The sequence below is a fragment of the Balaenoptera acutorostrata genome, chromosome X (assembly GCF_949987535.1).
Source record: "Balaenoptera acutorostrata chromosome X, mBalAcu1.1, whole genome shotgun sequence".
NCBI classification, from domain to species: Eukaryota; Metazoa; Chordata; class Mammalia; order Artiodactyla; family Balaenopteridae; genus Balaenoptera; species Balaenoptera acutorostrata.
Genome location: NC_080085.1, coordinates 98,003,945 through 98,024,434, shown reverse-complemented (window position 1 = coordinate 98,024,434; position 20,490 = coordinate 98,003,945). Strand labels below are relative to the sequence as shown.

General features: G+C 38.9%; 1 protein-coding gene across 1 annotated transcript in view; it reads left to right on the top strand.

The window, feature by feature from the left end:
• The window catches only part of DCX (doublecortin), a 364,534-nt gene that overhangs the window by 146,121 nt on the left and 197,923 nt on the right, over positions 1 to 20,490 (top strand). The window lies entirely within an intron of this gene.

Genomic DNA, 20,490 nt, shown 5'->3' with positions numbered 1-20,490 from the left:
CATCCACAAAGCAGTCACAACCAGAGCCAAGTCAGTAGTCCACAAGCATCCCCCTCCCAAATAGTTTTTATCAGAACTTCTTAATCATTTTTTTAAAAATATAAATAAAATCTTTTATTTTCCACAGTCCTACTCATATACTGATTAAAATAAATATGGTGAAACTGCTTTATAATACTGGTATGGAGACAAGAATGTCTGAGTATTAAATTGGACTTTTCCTGTCTTTTGGTAGAGGGAGAAAGTGCTCTGTTTTATCTACAGCTCATCTAAATGTGTGCATTAATTATGTGAATTTAATTGGGTTCTTCTGTGGGGAGACTTTCTAAAAGCTTTTGTATATTTCAGGCTCAGCATATCTGAGTTTTTACCCTTCTTGTCTTTCTGAATTCCCTGTAGGCATGGCACTTGTAAGGTTTCTTTCCAGCTGCCACAGCTTGAGGGTTGGAAGTCTAGAGGATGTGACTTTTCTACAGCTCTGTTGACTTCCCTCACTGTAGGCTGGAGGGAAAGTGTTGTCAGACCTGGTAATTCTCAGATGGAGGAGGTCTCAGAGATGCAGACAGCAGTAGATCTAGGCTCAGAAGATTTGACTCTTAAAATTCTTCAACAGATTTATTTTCCTGAAAATCAAAAACAACAATAAAAGATTCGGGTATCTAAGAAAAACAGATGGCAATTTCTTTTGAAATAAAAATTAACTGATATGTTGCAAAATGTTTTGCTATGGGAAAATTAGTTTTAAAATGATATCCTGAGTTTTTATCATTTTGAATGCTTTTTTTTCTAAGTGGTAAATACCTATTACAAGGTTAAAGAAAAATTCAGATCAGAGAACAGCAGCTAATAACTAGGCTAGGTTAAGACAGTGTTTCCCAGACTAACTGGTCATAAAATTTACCTGAAGTACTTATTAAAATACAGACCCTGGGCCCCCATCTAGACTTTCTGAATCATAATCTCCACAGTAGGGGGCCTGGTCACCACTCTAGAGAGTCATATTTTATTGGTCTGGGGTGGGGTCCAAGCACTGGTATTTTTAAAAAGCTCCCCAAGTGACTGTAAAGTCAGGACTGAGAACCACTGCCCTAGTTTAAGCAGGAAAGCCTAGCACTGAAATAAAGGCCTAAATCTAAGGATTCATTTCTTCAAAGCCCAGGTCCCAGTGCCATGGGTCGCTTTAACAAATCACGGAATTTTCAGGAATGTAGGCTTCCCCCAATTTTGTTTTTGTGTTCTGTCTCTCTCATTTAAGTCTGTGGGGTGAGAATACAGTTTTTTCCCTCAGTATTTGTAGATCAGAAGTAATTGAAAGGGTGTGTTTGTTCTGAGCAAATAACTGCATCATTCATTATTGGTAAAGACAGAACCTTGTCTTTATTCGCAAAAACGTTCAAGTGTGTAAATAGGGTCAACTATTTACGGTTGAAGGCTTCCAAAATGATTTAGCTTGTTTTTCAGAACATGAATTTTGAACATGGGTGACTAGAAAAACAACATAAACCACCATCACCTGTCAAACTTCTATGTGCAGTAGTGGCAGAGAGCTGACAATGTAGCCCGGTTCTGTCGCTTGTAAACATGCCCAAGGAGAGTTAATAGAAACAGCTCCAACAATCACATTACTCTTCCTATAATCTTGAATTTTGCACCCAGCCTGGGAGCATTTCAGCTTAAAGTTTATATTCACTAGCCCGTGGTACTATACTTTCTGTAATCTGCATGATCCTTAGCCTACCTACCTAATTCCCCTACCACCCATGTGGTTCTCAAGAAACAAGCGCAAAGAGACAGGGTATCTTTCTACTGTCTTTGGAGCTATGGTCTAGGAAACATTTTTGCAATACTTAAATGTACATCTATTTTTTTTTTTAAAGGATTTTCTTTTTTATTTATTTATTTATTTATTTATTATTTTTGTCTGTATTGGGTCTTCGGTTCGTGCGAGGGCTTTCTCCAGTTGCGGCAAGCGGGGGCCACTCTTCATCGCGGTGCGGGGACCGCTCTTCATCGCGGTGCGCGGGCCTTTCTCTATCGCGGCCCCTCCCGTTGCGGGGCACAGGCTCCAGACGCGCAGGCTCAGCAACTGTGGCTCACGGGCCCAGCTGCTCCGTGGCATGTGGGATCTTCCCAGACCAGGGCTCGAACCCGTGTCCCCTGCATTAGCAGGCAGATTCTCAACCACTGCGCCACCAGGGAAGCCCTGTACATCTATTTTGATTTCTGATTCACTAACAAGTGGAAAAGATAATCACGTAGGTACCCTTTTGTTCCCTAGAAACACCAGCCCCAAAGGCAATGGTTCTCCTGAGTAGCTTGTTACAAATGCAGGTTTCAGGGTCTGCTCTTGGGAGCTCCTTCTCCCCAGACCACTCGATTCTTAACCTTGCTTGTTCTCCCAAATCCAGTTTTTCTCAAGAGTGTGATGCATGAACCCCCTACCTGATTTAAAATGTAGACTCCTAGGCCCTTCCCCAGGCCTACTGAGTTCTAATACCTTGCATCAAGGCCCAGGAATATGCATTCTAAGCACAAGATTTTTCAGGTGATTCTTTGCATATAGAGCTTTGAGAGTTAACTATCAGTTTTTCTATCTAGATATCCCAGCTAAAGAACATAGCTAATCTCATTGGTTGTTTGGGGACCCTACTTTAAAAAACTATTAAAAGAGTGCCACAGGTTGAATTATATCCCCCGAAAAGATATGTTGAAGTTCTAACACCCAGTACCTGTGAATGTGATGTGACCTTATTTGAAAAAAGGGTCTTTGCAGATGTAATCAAGTTAAAATGAGGTCATTAGGTTGGCCCTAATCCAATATGACTGGTGTCCTTATAAGAAGAGAAGACAGAGACAGAGATTGGAGTGATGGATCTACAAACCAGGGAATGCCAAGGATTGCCAGTAAACACCAGAAGCTAGAAGAGCCAGGGAAGGATTTTCCCCTACAGATTTCAAAGGGAGCATGACCAAGCTGATGCCTTTATTTCAGACCTCTAGCCTCCAGACCTAAGAGAATAAATTTCTGTTTTAAGCCACCCAGTTTGTGGTACTCTGTTTATGGCAGTCCTAGGAAACGAATACACAGAGTAATCACCCTGAGGCCCTAGGGTTTTGGAACCCTTGGGGCAATGTTTCTGAAGGAAGTCCCTGGAAGATTTGTATTACAAATGCAGGTTTCTGGGCCTTTCTCCTTGCTTCCTAGATCAGCACCTCTCGGGATAGGACCCTGAAGTCTACATTTGTGACAAGCTACCCATTTAGAGTTTCTACGTACACTCTGCAAGGAATGGTTTCCAGTCCCTGTTGCCCTCAGGATCACTTACGAAACCTTTTGAAAATATGTATACCTGGGTCCTTCCTTCAGAGGTTCTGATTCAGTAGGTTTGTGTGGGGCATGAACAGCTGTAGTGCTTAAAGTTCCACAGGTGATTTCGATATGTGGCGTGGGCTGAGAAGCACCACTCCACAAACAGAACAGAGCGTTGCAGAGGCAGGACTCTGACAGTCCCGGGCAGCCCACATAGAGGCATTATTTTTTCACCTGGCCTCCAGAAGACAAGTCGAAGGAAAAAAAACACTCGCTGCTAGTGCAATCCAAGTGGGAAAAGCCTCAACAGTAGTATGGTATCTTTTTAGTCTCCTGTGGACCCCCAAATACACAGACTTGGGTAAGTCAGGCTTCTTGGTTAGGCACACTGTCATCATCGGTGCATCCAGGGTCCCTTTTATTTGTTTACTCAGTAACACCCATGGACAAACACCTGTAAACAAACACCTACCAACTGTAAGATTGAGAATAACTAATAACTTACATCTACCTGTGCTCCTCCCTATCTCATCCCACTCCTTCCCAGAAATTATCAGTATTCTGAATTTTGTTAGTCATTACCTTGCTTTTATTTACACACACACACACCTGTGCCTAAACACTGTTGTTTATTTTTGTTTTGAACTTTATAAAAAAATTGTCAAGCTATATGACAATCTTCGATTTGCTCTTTTTACTCTACAGTCCATTACTATATGATTTATTTATAATTAATCTTACAGGATGAAAAAGGAATAAAGATTTGGTAGCCCACATTGCCTTTGAGAGGCCTTATCGTCTTTAGACTTTACTCCATAGCCCACATTGCCTTTGAGAGGCCTTATCGTCTTTAGACTTTACTCCATAGCCCACATTGCCTTTGAGAGGCCTTATCGTCTTTAGACTTTACTCCATTCTCCTTAGCTTGGCGTTCAAGGCTGTCAATGCCCTGGTCCTGGCTGACTTTAATTCCTTCCACTACCCTCCTTTCCAATCAAGCTGTAATGCTCACTGCCACCTACTTCCCCGCCTCCATATTTTTGTTTGATCAGTTTCTTCCATCTTTGCATATCTCTGCTTGGGGAAATGCTACAATTCTTCATTGTTCAGCTCATGAAACTGACCTTGATTTCTCATCCAAATCCTAACTCCCACAGGCTTTCTCTCTCTCCTAGAGAAATTACATTCACCTAATACTATAAGTATCTATTTGCTGTGTTTTCCCCCAAATTGTAATTTATAAACCCCTTGAGGATCTTTTTCAACCTTCTGTCCCTTATACAACTGTGCTCGCAATAGCTGCTCAATAATTGTTGAACAAATGCATGGGTATGACTGAAGAAATGTACTCGGCACTGACAATTTAGAGAGAAGCACAGTGTTATCTCTGTTCTGATAGCTAATATAGCTTGGGGAAGCACCTGAAACTCCCTCTTATTTTTATTCCCTTCCCCCACTCCCCTATCTCTTATTGTGCAAATGAGACTAAATTCCTGATTATCATCTGGAATTAAGGAATAATCACTTTGTGGGAATTCCCTGGTGGTCCAGTGGTTAGGACTCAGTGCTTTCACTGCTGTGGGCCCGGGTTCAATCCCTGGTGGGGGAACTAAGATCCCGCAAGCTGCACAGCACAGCCAAAAAATTTTTTAAAAAAAAGGAATAATCACTCTGTTAGAAACTTTGCTCTTGAATTACTATTTCAGTTGCATGATTTTAAAGGAAAACTACATGGAATGGGTCTACAGCCTTAAGTTTTAGAAAGTTCAATTGTGTCTATAAATGATTTTCGGTAACAATAATACTGCCTCCTACACAATCGACCCTTAATCTTCCTTAAGGTCTAAATACTTATTAAATATTTATTAGAATTCTATGAAGCTTGGAGAAGCTGTAGAGAACAATGATCTCACATACAGTTGTCAACTTCTTTAAACATTTCATTTGAGGGTTTGGAAAACTAACTAGCCATGTATTTCTTAAAACCTCTGCAGTCTGCAGAACACCAAACATCCTGTTCAATGCAGACAGGTCTATCAATTTAATTCCTTAAATCTTAAGGACTTTGAAATGAGTAAATGAAAAGTTAGATACTGGGGAGTCCTCTTTGTTAATCTGCTCCTGCATCTGTGATAACTTCTCATAAAAGCTTTCGGAACAGGATTGCCATAGCTCTCTTTGCTAACTACTTAGCTGCACAGATAATGTGATTGCTCCATTAAAAGCTCTGGACCATTTGGAAAGAAAAACAACCATGCAATTTCAAAAGAAATCAAAATTCTATTAATTCTAAAGAATCTGGTTTTTGTGGAAAGACCCTTGTAGGATTTTAGTATCCTGCAGTTCTTTCTGGAAAGCTAATAAAATGAAAGTCAGTCTCTAGTCTTTGTAAAAGTGATGGAAAGCTGTTGAGAGACAAGGAGGAGAGTGCGGGATAGGAAAAAGGGTAAGGAATTCAGCAAAAAGGAAGATGGAGGGAAGAGGGGACGAGGGAAGGAAGGAAATGTGAGAAGTAAGGTGATGAGGAGTGTGGGAAGTGGATAAGAGGTGGGAGGAAATGAGTGGTTAAGAGAGAGAGGTGGGGGGGCTTCCCTGGTGGCGCCGGTGGTTGGGAGTCTGCCTGCTAGTGCAGGGGACAAGGGTTCGGGCCCTGGTCTGGGAGGATCCCGCATGCCGCGGAGCGGCTGGGCCCGTGAGCCACAGCTGCTGAGCCTGCGCGTCTGGAGTCTGTGCTCCGCAGCGAGAGAGGCCGATGGTGAGAGGCCCGCGCACCGCGATGAGGAGTGGCCCCCGCTTGCCGCAGCTGGAGGAAGCCCTCGCACAGAGGCGAAGACCCAACACAGCCAAATAAATTAATTAAAAAAAAAAGAGATAGAGGTGAAGATAGGGAAGCAGGAAAATATTGGAAAAGAGACAAAGAAAGGAAAGGGGGAGAGGAGTTTGGGGGAAGGGAAAATGGACAGAGATTAATTTAATAATAATTGGTCAAAGTCCAACATTAGCCTGAACATCCGGTTTACTTGTAATGTAAATCAAAACACCCACAAGCAATGTGAATGCACCTCCGATTTTCTGATTGCATGTTTTGTCATTAACTTGGTAAATAAAACTCTTGGTAAAAAAAACAAAACAAAACAAAAAAAACTTCTTGAGTTTTTGGTAGGAACACTGAAATCCCAAGTCTCCCATAATGTTCAATGTCAGCATAGTATATATAACCTCGCAGAAGCAAAACAACATACACAGCCAGACCATGAATTTTGCTCCTTAAAATGAGATGGGAATGTGGCGCTTTCTCCATCCATCAACGCTGAGAGGGATTACTAGGGTGAGACTTGTTTCTAATAAGAGAAAAAGTGCTGGGAATACAGAGATAAATGTAACCTGATCCCTGTTTGGGTCCTCAAGGAGCTCCCCATAGTTACTTTTACTTTAACATGACAAAGTTCTGAAAACAATTCACTGGTAATTTTACGTTTTTCTGAGTGACACCTGCCTATATAATTTCAGAGCTGAAATCCCACCACATAGCTAAGGAAAATGATCAGAGAAACAACTAAGAAGAGACAGTCAAAACTATCAATTGCAACAGCTTTGAGGAGTTAACGTATTCTGTTCGTATTTATCTGCCCCGCGGGAGGGAGAGAAAACTAAGGGAGGTGGGAGCTGTTAAAGTATCTAGTTCCACATCAGCCTGCGAAAAAACAATTCCAGCCGCAAGTGCTTTTTCAACGGCTGGAGCCATTAAGTAACAAGCTTCTCAAGTGGGAGTTGCTGTATCTTCTGTGGCAGATGGTGCCTATTTGTCACACCTGCCGATAAATAAAATACCGCTCATTTCACCGTAAATAACATAATATTTCCAAATCTCTCTTACCATTCCTGGCTCACAGGATGAATGGGATTAGCCATTTAAGCATCCCTTTTGAAGCTTGCTTGCATCGACAGGCAAGTTGTTCAGGAACATCTCTGGAATATCTGGAAAATAGAAAGAAAGCCTTGTTTTGCCACAGAAGCAGGGCTATGTTCATGCAAATATGCTTTCTCTTTCATCTTCCTAAAGAGTCAGACCTTTCCAGCGTAAAACAGAAAAGCACCCTCTATCAGTTACTTAAAATTCCAGTTGCCACTTACAGCTTCAGAGTGCAGTTTCAGATGCCTGCTTCTTATAAACTCCAAAGAGCCAAGAGAAGTGTCTGTTTGGATGTGTATATACCATCCGGAACACTTGAATGGAAGCAGCCTGAATAGTTAAGTCCCCAGTTCCTCTTTCGCAGGCAACAGTTTAGAGCGTGCGGGAAAGGTAGTGATTCAGCTCTGCCTTGCCTTAGCGGTGTGGAGCCGAGAGGGAGGAGGTAAGAGAGAAGCTGAGAAGCAAAGTTTGTATAAGCCTTCCACTTTAACCCCTTCGAGTCTTCTTCATGAATCTGTAGGACTAGTGAAGACTCCCTGTTTTTGTAAAAGCCTCTTCATATGACATTTAAGGGGATCAGATCTCCTGCTCAATTCAAGAGGGTTTTCATCTTGGGTTTATAGTAATATATGCATAGAATTGAAACCAAACATGCCAGGATATAGTGGTATTTAAATAATTCCATCTTTATAAACAGAATGTGTGCATATGTTGGGGAAACTTTTGTAGGCGCCAACTGAATACTTTTATTTTGAATTTTTGTGGAGATTTAACATCAGTATTGGAATCTAGGTCTGAGTTTCTGGTTGGGGGTCTAAGCTTTAGGTAGAATATCTTTGAAGAAGGCATATCTATCCAGGGTACATGTGCCATTAAAAATGATTCGTCCAACTGTAGTTTAAATGCCATTACTGTGTTTTATATATTGTGGCAACAGGAAGGAAATTAACATTTCTTGAGTGCCTACTCTGTGTCAAGCATTTAATGTAGAGAATCTCATTTAATCCTCACAACAACCCTGTGACTTGTATATTATTATTCTCATTTTATAAATAAGGAAACAGAGGCTCAGAGATGAAGCATGTCATGTAGTTTAGTAAGCTTGGAGCCAGTATTTGAAAACAAGGCAGTGTGATCCCAAAGTCTCTGCTCTTTTCTCTGTAGCAGTATTTCTTCACCTTTGGTGCGTCTTGGATTCCTTTGAGAACTTAATGAAAGCTATGGATTGTCCTCTTCCTCAGAAATAGGCATATAATTTCCGTGCTCCATGGCCTCCAGGTTAAGAACAGCTGAATGCCCTCATGTCACTTGTCCAATATTACAACATTATTAGTGCATTGTTCATCCAAAACCTCATGGTCATCAACAATTTTTAGTATGGAATTAATAATTCCATATTATTATTAATAATAGTATATAATAATAATAGCATAATAATGTATTATGCCAATCTTTAAGAAATTACTGCAGTGCTTTTTACTTTATCCCAAATTTTCTTTAACAAATCTTGCATCTTTTAACTTTTCATTTCCCTCATTCTAGTGGTTACAGTGGGTTGAGACTCTCCTTGAAATTGTTAATACCTCACCAGCATAGTCTAATACCCTGTGGAGTATGCTGGGGTCTCTCAAACTGGAGTAGTATGCTCAAGATTCATGAAACTACAGGGTAAACATAATGCATTTTTCTAGAGGATCTCCGATAGGGAGAATGTAGGTAATTTGAGTGATAATTTTCAAGATAGTTTATATGACAATAAACATATTGTAGAATAAAATGCAAATTTTGTATGCACTTTTACAATCAAGAATGAGACTTCAGAGAAATGTTGCACTTGTGGTGGTGCCTCTTTGGGCTACCCAGACTTCTCCAGGGATACGTGTTCACTCTATTCTGCCATTTGGGATATTTTGGTGAAAAAGTTGGAAGGTCACGTTGTAACAAAAAGACCATGGATTTTGAAGTCAGATAGACCTAGGTTTCAGCCTCAGCTTTGATCTGTATTTTCTAGGTTACCTTGAGAAAGTCTAATTTCTCAGTTTTATCATCTGTAAAAGAGGGAAAAACTCTCTTCATGAGGATTATACGGGAAAACATCTCTAAAGCCTGCACTACATGGTCGATGCTCAATAAATGTTAATGCCGCCATCTTAATTTTTTTAATGTCCAAAGAGGATGAGGCTACTTGAATATAACTGGAGATTTCATTAGGGGTAGTCTAATGTTTCCACCTAATTAGGAAGAAAAAGCCTTAGGTAACATGATATTAAAATGCAAGTTTCCAGGAAGACATAATAGATGCCCTACAGTAGATGGGAAATTCCAAAGCCAGATCATGACATACAGAATTTGCAAAGGAAATGCTCCAGAACGGGTTCCAAGAAATAAAAAGAAGTCAGGTTGTGGAGGAGAGTGGGGGGAAAACTTGTGAAAACATTTCTTTGTAGAGATCTGTTGCCAGGCTAAGACTCCATTCCACCTTCTACAGGAGTGTTGGAATAGTGGAGGTATTACCTCCTTCACCTCAACCCTAGTGAGAGGGGTTTCACCAGACCACTCAGAGAGCTTGACATTTGTTCTCTGCAGTAGGAGCAGAGAACTGGAGCTGCATTTCATTCTGAGAAAGCTTAACGTGGCCCTTGGCAGGAGGACAGGGTTGACTGTTTTGGGATTGGCCAACATTCCCAGAATTTATCAGGCAAGGGATGTTTGAGGGTTTCCTGGGAATCAATCAAAAGGGTGTCATGCAAGAGAGAGAGCCAAGGTGGGGTCACACTGGACCCTGTCCAACAGAGCCACTTAGAGGGGTGTAGAGACCCCAGAAAAAAAAAAGCTGGAGATAACTGTTGGATTCCTAGGGTTGGAGGAAAGAGTTGTAAACTACCAACCTGAATATAAATTATAAACCCAGGTCTCCCAAATTGCAGGAGAGGGGTCCTCCGTGATGGGAACATTTAAAGAACCCAAAGAAGAGCCAGAGACCCAGAGAGTGGGAAGCCATTTCTTCTACCAAGGAAGATAAGACCGATCCCTTTACCTCTCTTCCCTGTTCCTGCTTCCACCCTGGTGAGGGTCCAAATAGGAGCTGGCAAGTGGAGAGAGAAAGAAGAAAACCTATCATCCCCCACTTCTCCAAAGGCAGATGACCACCACCTACAGGCCTCAGTGTGGAGTGGGAGGGGGGAACCTTATTTCCAAGTAAAGCCTAAAGAATTTGATTAATATCTTGGACTGAATATGTTCTGATTACTGAATCAAGACTGTGTTTTGTGACTTTCAGTGATTTTAGGACTGTTTACTCTTGAAGGAATGAACAGGAAAGTCATGTGACTTGTCCAAGTTTCTATCCGAGGTCAGAGAAATTTTACCCCAAAGGAGTATATTTTATTTGTACATTAGGAGACAAAATGAAGTTGTGTTTTGATTCTATCATTAATTATACTTTAAAAAATATTGGTTATAAACATTAATTCATTCCTTCATTGAATGAATGTCTAAGTGCTTTTATGTGCCAGGCATTGTGCTAGGAATAGGACATACAGTGAAATGAAAAATAGTCCTTCCCTTCAAATTGTTTATGATCTATGGCAGGGGCCAGCAAATGCTGACCTTCTTCTGTAAAGGGCCAGAGAGTAAATATTTTAGGCTTTGAGGGACACTTAAGATCTCTGTTGCAAATTCCTCTTTCTTCAACCAATTCTATAAAAATGCAAAACCATTCTTGAGGTCTAAACAAAAAGAGGTCATGGGTCAGATTTAACCCATGGGCCCTCGTTTACTGGCTCCTTATGTGTGGAAGAAACAAATTTTTAAAAACCACCAATTACCATACATTTATTATGATTGAAGATGTGCTTAGGATACTTGGGGAGGAGACACAGAAGAGCATTACCTAACTCTAGGGAATCACGACTTCCTGGAAGTGGCAATGTTGATTTGAGACCTGAAGGATGAGGAAGAGTTAGTCAGGGTTAAAGGAGGTGAGTGCTATTCAAGGCAGAGGGAGCTGCCTATACAGAGGCACCAAAGCTTGACAGAGCTTGGTTCACTTTAGAAACTACAGAAGGGGAAACTGAACTTTACAGAGGTTAAATAGTTTGCTCAAGATCACAACAACTAGTAAGTGATGGAGCCTAAAATCTTAACCCAGGTGTGCCTGAGTATAAACCTATGCTCCTAACCACTGTATCATACTCCTGCCCTGGTACTAAAGCTGTCTAAGATCTACTTCTTACTTTTTGCAAGTCAGCAGCTCTTTCTGGCTCACTTCTGATTCCCTTGGGGGTGAAAATGTCAAAGTTCTAGAAGGGCTTGCAAGACCTTAAAAATAAGACAGTGAATCAATAATGTTGGGTTGTCATGATTACAAGTCTAGTTCTCCCTTTTAAAAATAACTCTTCCACCCAGTAAAACCTAGCACGCATTGCTCAAATTCAGAGTTTGCTTATTTCTTCCTTACAGGAAGGGGTTTTTCCCCGCCTGGTAGCTAAGCCCTAGCACTATGATAATGTAATTTCTTACCTTCTTGTTATAGATATGTAATGAGATAATAGTACCCTTTGGTTTGGACTACATATGGTGATTGGTCCAAGTACTGTTCTGATCTTCATCACTCACACTGATGACCTTGGTCAAATGAGTTTACTCAGCACAGATTAAATCTGTCAATTTTTTTTTATTGATTGCTTGGTGGATTTTTATTTTCCCCATGGTTTGGAAAGCTAGGTTAGCCATGCAGCAACTACCCCCTGAAAACACTCACCTTAACGTCTGCCATGCACTCTTGGAGTCAGCAAGACTAAAGGTTGCAATGAGGAGGAAAAGGGAATGGGAATGGTCCAGACTTGCTGTTGCTGGCCTTCCACTGGTCAGTGGCTCTTAACCAGGCTGTACTTTGTCACCCAGGGAGCTCTTTCAAAATACAGAATCTTGGCCCTATCCCAGACCTTCTGCAGGGCTGAAACCTGAGAATATGTATTTTTAACAAGCTCCCCAGGTTAAGAACCACTGCCTTGGGGGAATAGACAGATAGGTCCCTAATGAACTGATTGTTTTAAAAAATATATCAGGCACTCTTGGTCTATGCATAGAAATTCTGCTGTTTTTTTACAGAAATAGAAAAAAAATCCTAAAATGCATCTGGAACCACAAAAGACCCTGAATAGCCAAAGCAATCTTGAGAAAGAAAAGCAAAGCTGGAGGCACCACACTTCCTGATTTCAAACTATATTACAAAGCTATAGTAATCAAAACAGTATGATACTGGCATAAAAACAGATACATAGACCAATGGAGCAGAATCAAGAGCCCAGAAATAAGCCCATACATATATGGTCAAATAATATTTGATGAAGGAGCCATTAATACTCAAAGGAGAAAAGACAGATTCTTCTTCAATAAATTGGGGAAAAATGGATATTCACATGCAAAAGAATGAAACTGGACCCCTATCATGCACCACTCACAAAAATTAACTCGCTATAGATTAAACAGTTAAATGTAAGACCCGAAACCATAAAACTCCTAGAAGAAAACATAGGGAAAAAGTTCCTTGACATTGGTCTTGGCAATGACTTTTTGGATATGACACCTAAAGCACAAGCAACCAAATAAAAAATAAAAAGTGGGACTACATCAAACTAAAAAGCTCTGCACAGCAAGATAAATGATCAGCAAAATAAAAAGACAACCTATGGAATGGGAGAAAACATTTTCAAGCCATCTAATAGGATAAGGGGTTAATATAGAAGATATATAAGGAACTTATACAACTCAAGAGCAAAATCATCATCATCATCATCATCATAATCATCCAATTGGAAAATGGGCAAAGGATCTGAATAGACATTTTTCCAAAGAAGACATACACGTGGCCAACAAGTACATGAAAAGGTGCTCAACATCACTCATCATCAGGGAAATGCAAATCAAAACCAAAGTGAGATATCACTTCACACCTATTAGTATGTTTAATATCAAAAAGAGAAGAGCTAAGCACTAGCAATGATGTGGAGAAGATGGAACCATTGTGCACTATTGTTGGGAATGTAAGTTGGTGCAACAACTATGGAAAACAGTATGGCAGTTCCTCAAAAAATAAAATAAAAATAGAACTACCATATGATCCAGAAATCTCCACTTCTGGGTATATATCCAAAGGAAAAGAAATTACTATCTTGATTTGTACTCCCATGTTCATTGAAGCATTATTTACAATAACAAAGACATGGAAACACTTAAGTATCCCCTGATGGATGAATGTGTATATATATATAATATATATATGAATATTATTCAGCCATATAAAGAAGGAAACCCTGTCATTTGCAACAGCATAGATGAACCTTGAGGGCACTATGCTAAGTGAAATAAGTCAGACAGAGAAAGACAAATGCTGATGATATTACTTATAAGTAGAGTCTGTAAACACCTGAAGTCATAGAAACAGAGAGTAGAATGGTAGTTGCCAGTGCGTGTTGGGTGGGGAGAGGGTGAGGGAAGTGAGTGAAAGTGGTCAAAGGGTACAAACTTCCAGTTATAAGATGAATAAGTCCTGGAGATGTAATGTATAGCATGGTGACTGTAGTTAACAATACTCTGTCTGTATACTTAAAAGTTGCTAACAGAGTAGATCTTAAAATTCTCACCACAAAAAATAAAAGTAACTATGGGAGGTAGCAGCTATATAAAGTCATGGATGTGTTAAGTAATCCTATAGTGGTACTCATTTATATATATATATAAAATCTCACATCGTACACCTTAAACTTAAACATGTTATATGTCAGTTACACCTTAATAAAGCTGAAAAATAAAAGAAAATTCTGCTTAAAAAGGGAGTATATTGAAGTTCATTGTTCTAATGTTTCAGTGACCTGTAAAATGGGCTTTTGTTACTAATCAGTTGGATGTCATCACAGTAATGAGTATGATGCTCCTTAGTGCTATACTTCCAGAAGAAATGAAGCAAATAGCAAAGTGAGAGCTCAAACTGTAGTCAAAACAGGTTTATGGGGAGTTCCCTGGTGGTCCAGTGGTTAGGACTCGGTGATTTCACTGCTGAAGTCCAGGTTCAATCCCTGGTCGGGGAACTAAGATCCCACAAGCCGCACTGCATGGTCGGAAAAAAAAAAAAGTTTTATGTATTTCAATAAGTTAAAGATGGCAGACAGATTACATGCATATATTACCTCTACACCCCAAGATAGCAAAAGAATACAAAAGATATAAATTCATGATGATGAAAAGAATGGGAAGGGAGCCATTAGTGGATGAAAGTTGGATGAAAGCTGGAAAACAGATGGAGGTGTAGTAACTGATAAAGTAGTATGGAAGTCACAGTTTACAATACTTGCAGAGGGGCGATACAGTGAAAGAGAAAGTCACCCTTCCCTGCATAAATGCTATGTTTGAAAAAGAGAATGAGTGAGTCGTAAGGCATAAGTGGGGAGGGAATAAGTCAAGTCATTTTTTTTTTTTTTTTTGGCTGTGTTGGGTCTTCGTTTCTGTGCGAGGGCTTTCTCTAGTTGCAGCAAGCAGGGGCCACTCTTCAGCGCGGTGCGCGGGCCTCTCACTATCGCGGCCTCTCTTGTTGCGGAGCACAGGCTCCAGACGCGCAGGCTCAGTAGTTGTGGCTCACGGGCCCAGCTGCTCTGCGGCATGTGGGATCTTCCCAGACCAGGGCTCGAACCTGTGTCCCCTTCATTGGCAGGCAGACTCTCAACCACTACGCCACCAGGGAAGCCCCTCAAGTCATTTTTAATAGAGTCCCCCATTATTCCCCCCAATCTGGTGGACAGAATACCTTGTGGTCAGAAATATCCTCCATGAGCTCAAAAAAATTGGAGTGTTATTCTTTAAAGAGATTGAGAGGTCCAAGAGAAAAGGCCTCCACATTTTTGCATTTAGGAAATCCCCCAACAAAATGACTAGCTCCCCATTCATGTATATGAAGCTCCCAATCACTTTTTGTAATGCCTCATTCTTCCATGTGAACAAAAAAAAAATCAATGATCACCAAATATTTAAGGAAAACTTTCAACATGAAAGAATGATAAACAGATAGAAAAAAAAATCAAGGACCCTTGAGAGAGAAAAAAAGAGGGGAGGCAAAACACCCTAATTAGTATACTAAGAGAGATTCAAGAAAACATTGCATTTATATAACAGGAATAGGATATTTGAAAATAAATAAAAAGAGGACAAGAAAGATATCTTGAAATAAAAAAATATGATTGCTGAGATAAAATTCAAGGGAAGAGTTGGAATATAGAGTTGAGGAAATATCAAAGAAAGTAGCACAAGACTAAAAGAAGGAAAATGAGATAGAAAAAAAACATGACACATAGAAGGAAAACACAGAAGATCCAATGTTTGACTAATAGGAATTCAAGAGAGAACAAAGTAGAGAGAATTATCAAAGAAATAATACAAGAGAATTTTTCAGAGTATATTCTTATGAAATTTCAGAATACAAAGTATAAAGATATCCTCAAAGCTTGCAGAGAGAAAAACAATAACCTACAAAGAAATGAGAATGATATTGACATTGGACTTCTTTTTTTTAAAATTGAAGTAGAGTTGATTTACAATGTCATGCTAGTTTCAGGTGTACAGCACAGTGATTCAGTTTTTTAGATATATATGTATATATATGTACTTTTTCAGATTCTTTTCTTTTATAGGTTATTACAAAATATTTAGTATAGTTCCCTGTGCTATACACTAGGTCCTTGTTGGTTATCTACCTTATATATAGTAGTGTGTATTTGTTAATCTCAACCTCCTAATTTATCCCTCCCCCCTTTCCCCTTTGGTAACCATGAGGTTGTTTTCTATGTCTATGAGTCTTTGGTTTTTTTAGATTCTACATATAAGCAATTTCATATGATATTTGTCTCTCTCTGTCTGGCTTACTTCACTTAGTGTGACAATCTCTAGGTCCATGTATGTTGCGCAAAAGGCATTAATTCATTCTTTTTTACGGCTGAGTAATATTCCATTGTATATGTATACCACATCTTCTTTATCCATTCCTCTGTCGATGGACATTTAGGTTGCTTCTGTGTCTTAGCTATTGTGAATAGTGCTGCAATGAACATTAGGGTGCATGTATCTTTTCAAATTATAGGAGGTAACTACAAGAAGAAACAGCTAAACAAGTAGAAGGGGTTGTCCTGGAGGGCATAAATACGGGATGTGACATGGTGGAGCAGAAGTCTGTTGCTTTGCATCACAAGCCCTCCTGTATTCTGTTTTAACCTTGTGTGTGTATTACTTTGATAAATACTTTTGAATTATTTAAGAAATTGAACTATTGAGTTTTTTTCAGGTTCTTGTCCGATAAAGATGGTCACCATGGATAATGGGATTTAGATCAGAAAAAAATTCCATTATCAAGCATTTGTTGAACACTTATTTGCCTAGCACCCTGCCAAGTGCTAAAGGGAGCTCCAAGAGTATTTAAGACAGTCTCTGTCCCCAAGGAACTTGAAACCTAGTTGGGCAAAGCAAACCAGTACGTGAAACAATTAGAGAATGAAAATACATAGTAAAGTGCTGAACTGTTAGTATGCTAAATTATGCCCATTAGAAAATCTGGCAACAGGAAGATGAAATCAGATTGGATTGAAATTAAGGAGTGCTTCTGGGGGACCTGGGGCTTGTTTCTGGCCTTAAATGATGGAAAAGACAGGAATAGGTCTAGAAGGTAAGGGTGTTAGAGGAGGGAAAGGCAACATGAACAATGACCTGGAGAAGATTTTTTTTCTAATTTGTTATGTATTATTAGGAAGAAATTTTTATTCTCTCTAATATCACTAAAATGCTTTCTCTTTAAATCTTCCTAATTTAAAAACTTTCTCTGAGTGGATTATTTTTTTTCTTGCTGACAGTGCAGTAAATTCTCTGTCACTTTGTAGAATGGGAACTGCCATTTACTAAATGAGCTTTTCTCTATTCTGTGCTCCTTTGGTGCCAAGTCTTAATAAAGACAGATGGGTTTCCCCCATCGTGCTGCTGCTTCCCATCTCAGGCTGATGAATATGAGACTGAGAGCCTGACCCTGTCATTGTCAAGTAATATAAAAGGTTTCATCCTTATTTATTGCCATACTTTAATTACTGGGGGGAAAGTATCAATTAAGAAACAAAGGATTTAAAATCACTTCAACAAAACCAGGATGTCTGAGCAAATTAAAACCATCTTTTTTCTTTTCCATTTTCTCTTCCTTGGTGGGGGAGAGTGAAGGTGGTGGGGTGATTAGTGTTGTTTGGGTTAAATTTAATTAATAGGAACTCACAGCATAATGTTCCATGAAGAATGTACATGTCAAAAACCATGTGGTTATAGGGCTATCAATTCAAATATCTGGGTTCAATTCAATGGAAATTTTAGCCAAGTTATTAGACTTTACTGGTCATCCTGGAAATCCTTTATGGACCTGGTTGGAATTAGTACATAAGCCTCTAGAGTGGTTTCCTGGAACTAGCCCTGAAGATAAATTTTATAATATAGTCTGTGATTCCCTAAACCATTTGAGAGAATATGCTAGTTGCTCCCCATGTGTTGTGATATAATGTGAGAATACTAGGAACACCCCTTGCCCTCAATTCACCCAAAACTATTCCTCTCTTCTTTCTACTGTGCCAAGTCTAAAATACCATTCACTCATTCATTCATTCCTTGGTGGTAGGATTTTATATCTCTAGAGACCTTCAGCTAAATTGCGTCTGCCCCCTCAGGTCAGATTTTATGGTTCCAATCGACTTCTAACACTTTAATGTGAAAGAATTTATCTGATTGCTTATGTGTGTGTGTGTAATGATTTTTTTTTCAGGATAAAACCCTTTTTTTTAACAAGATAATACATGCTTATGATTAAAAAAGAAAATCTTAAGCAATATGTAAATATATAAAGTGAAGTCTCTCTCCACTCTTCCCCTCACCTTTACAGAAGTAACCACTGTTTTAACAGAACAGTTTCGTTTCTATATTTCTAGACTTTTTCTATGCATATGCAAATACATGTGTGTGTGTATGTGTGTGTGTACATGTACACATATAAGGAATAGGGTTATAAATATGTTGTTCTGCAATTTGTTGTCATTCAACCACATACTACGGACAGCCTTCCCTGTCATTAGTTACATATTTACCTGTTCTTTTAAATGTCTTCCCTTTATTCCTTAGTGTGTATATATATATATATATATATATAGCTTAAATTATTTAACCAATACCCCATTGATGCACACTGGGTTGTTCAAAGTTCTGCTATTATAACATTGCAATGATTGTCCTTATATATACAGATCTCTGCACAGAAACGTGAAATTGCTGGATTGAAGATATTCAAGCTAAAACACTTCATTGATACAGCTAATTGCCTTCCAAAATGGGGTCACCAATTTATGTTGGGGAGGAAAAAATTTTCCTCTACACTTCTAGGTTCTTCTGGCTGGTCTGTGAATTAAATTGACATGAGACAGATCAACAGGAGAAAATCAACCAAAAGTTTAATAACGTGTATACATGGGAGAGACCTAGGAGAAATGAGTAACTTGCCAAAAAGGCTGAAGCCCTCACCTTAAATACCATCTTCAGCTAAAGACAGAAGAGGATGTTGGGGGGTGGGGTTTAGTACTTCAGAGGGGAGGAAGGCAATTCACAGGGAGATGGAAAAGCAAATGTTTGGTAAGCAAATGTTTGCTGGGCCCTACAGAAACAATGGGACCCAGAGAGGAATTTTAACAAACAGGCTTTGCTAGGTTCCTCCCTATCCACCACACCTAGTTATCTACTATAGTTATCTATGGTAATATCTCCCTTCCTGAAATAGGTTCTCTATCTACATTCTTTAGGCAGTTAAGGGGGAGGTCAAAGGTTCTTCTTCCTGAGTCTTTTGGGCCTTGATTGTTTTCAGCTTGGAAATAATCTGCATGCCAAAGAGACATTTTGGGGTGGCAAATTTTGTTCCCCTGTATTATACTCCCACCAACATTGCATTGGCACAATCCTTTTCCACATGTTCCCTCCAGAGATGGATAGAAACTAATAATTAATGTTTTTTGTTTCTGATTATAAAAGGACTACATTTCATTTGTAGATAAAGTTGGAAAACATAGAAGAGTATTTAAAGTTAAAATATTCTGTATTCATATTAATCAGTAAGAATCATCCTTACACATTTGGTGTAGTTAATTTCTACTCTTCTTTCTTTTTGTATATTGATGACCTTTAACATTCAAATGAAATATGTCCTGAGACACTGACAAGTCCCCAAAGTCTTGACTACCTCTATAACATATTTCACTCACAAAACACAATTTTTGCAGTGACTGTATTGCACTCAATGAAACAGTTTTCTAATCACTTTTATTTTCATATGTATCATATAGTGAATATGTTCATATCAAAGATCTACGCTACATGAAATTCAAACAGCTCTAAACTTTATTTATTAAAAATTTCTATTTACTGGCTAAGCATTATCTTATGTGTTTTTAATCTATCTACTTCCATCACTAGCAATTGCATTTGGCTTTTCTTTTTAGGCCACTCAAAAAAAATGGAAAATAATGCCTGTTTGCTTTCATTCTATTATTCTTTTTTTTTCTATTCATTTCTTTTTGAACATTCATGTTTTCTGGTTTGACACTGTAATTCTAAGTTATTCTAGATTGCTCTATTCTTTCATGTATTTAGGATACATTTTTTCAAAATTCCTAGGCCTGAGGTAATAATGACTATTAATGATTGCCCAAATGACCTTTCCAAATGCATGGATCATCCCTGTTATATAGTACAAAACTGGATTTTTAAATGTCAAGTTTTTTTTCTTCCATTTTTAGGATTGGATCTAATATACAAATCTACTTATGTCACTTTTCTACTTTGTCTTTTTTCCCCCAATTTTATTGAGAAATAATTGATACACAGCACTGTATAAGTTTAAGCTGTATAACATAATGATTTGACTTACATACATCATGAAATGATTATCACAATGGGTTTACAGACCATCTGTCATCTCATATAGGTACAATATTAAAGAAATAGAAAAAAATTTTTTCCTTGTGATAAGAGCTCTTAGGATTTACTCTCTTTCATATATAACATATAACATACAGTGTTAATTATCTTTATCATGTTGTACGTTATATCCATAGTACTTATTTATCTTATAACTGGGAGTTTGTACCTTTTGACTGCCTTCATCCAGTTCCCTCTCCCTCCATTCCACACCTCTGGTAGTCACAAATATGAT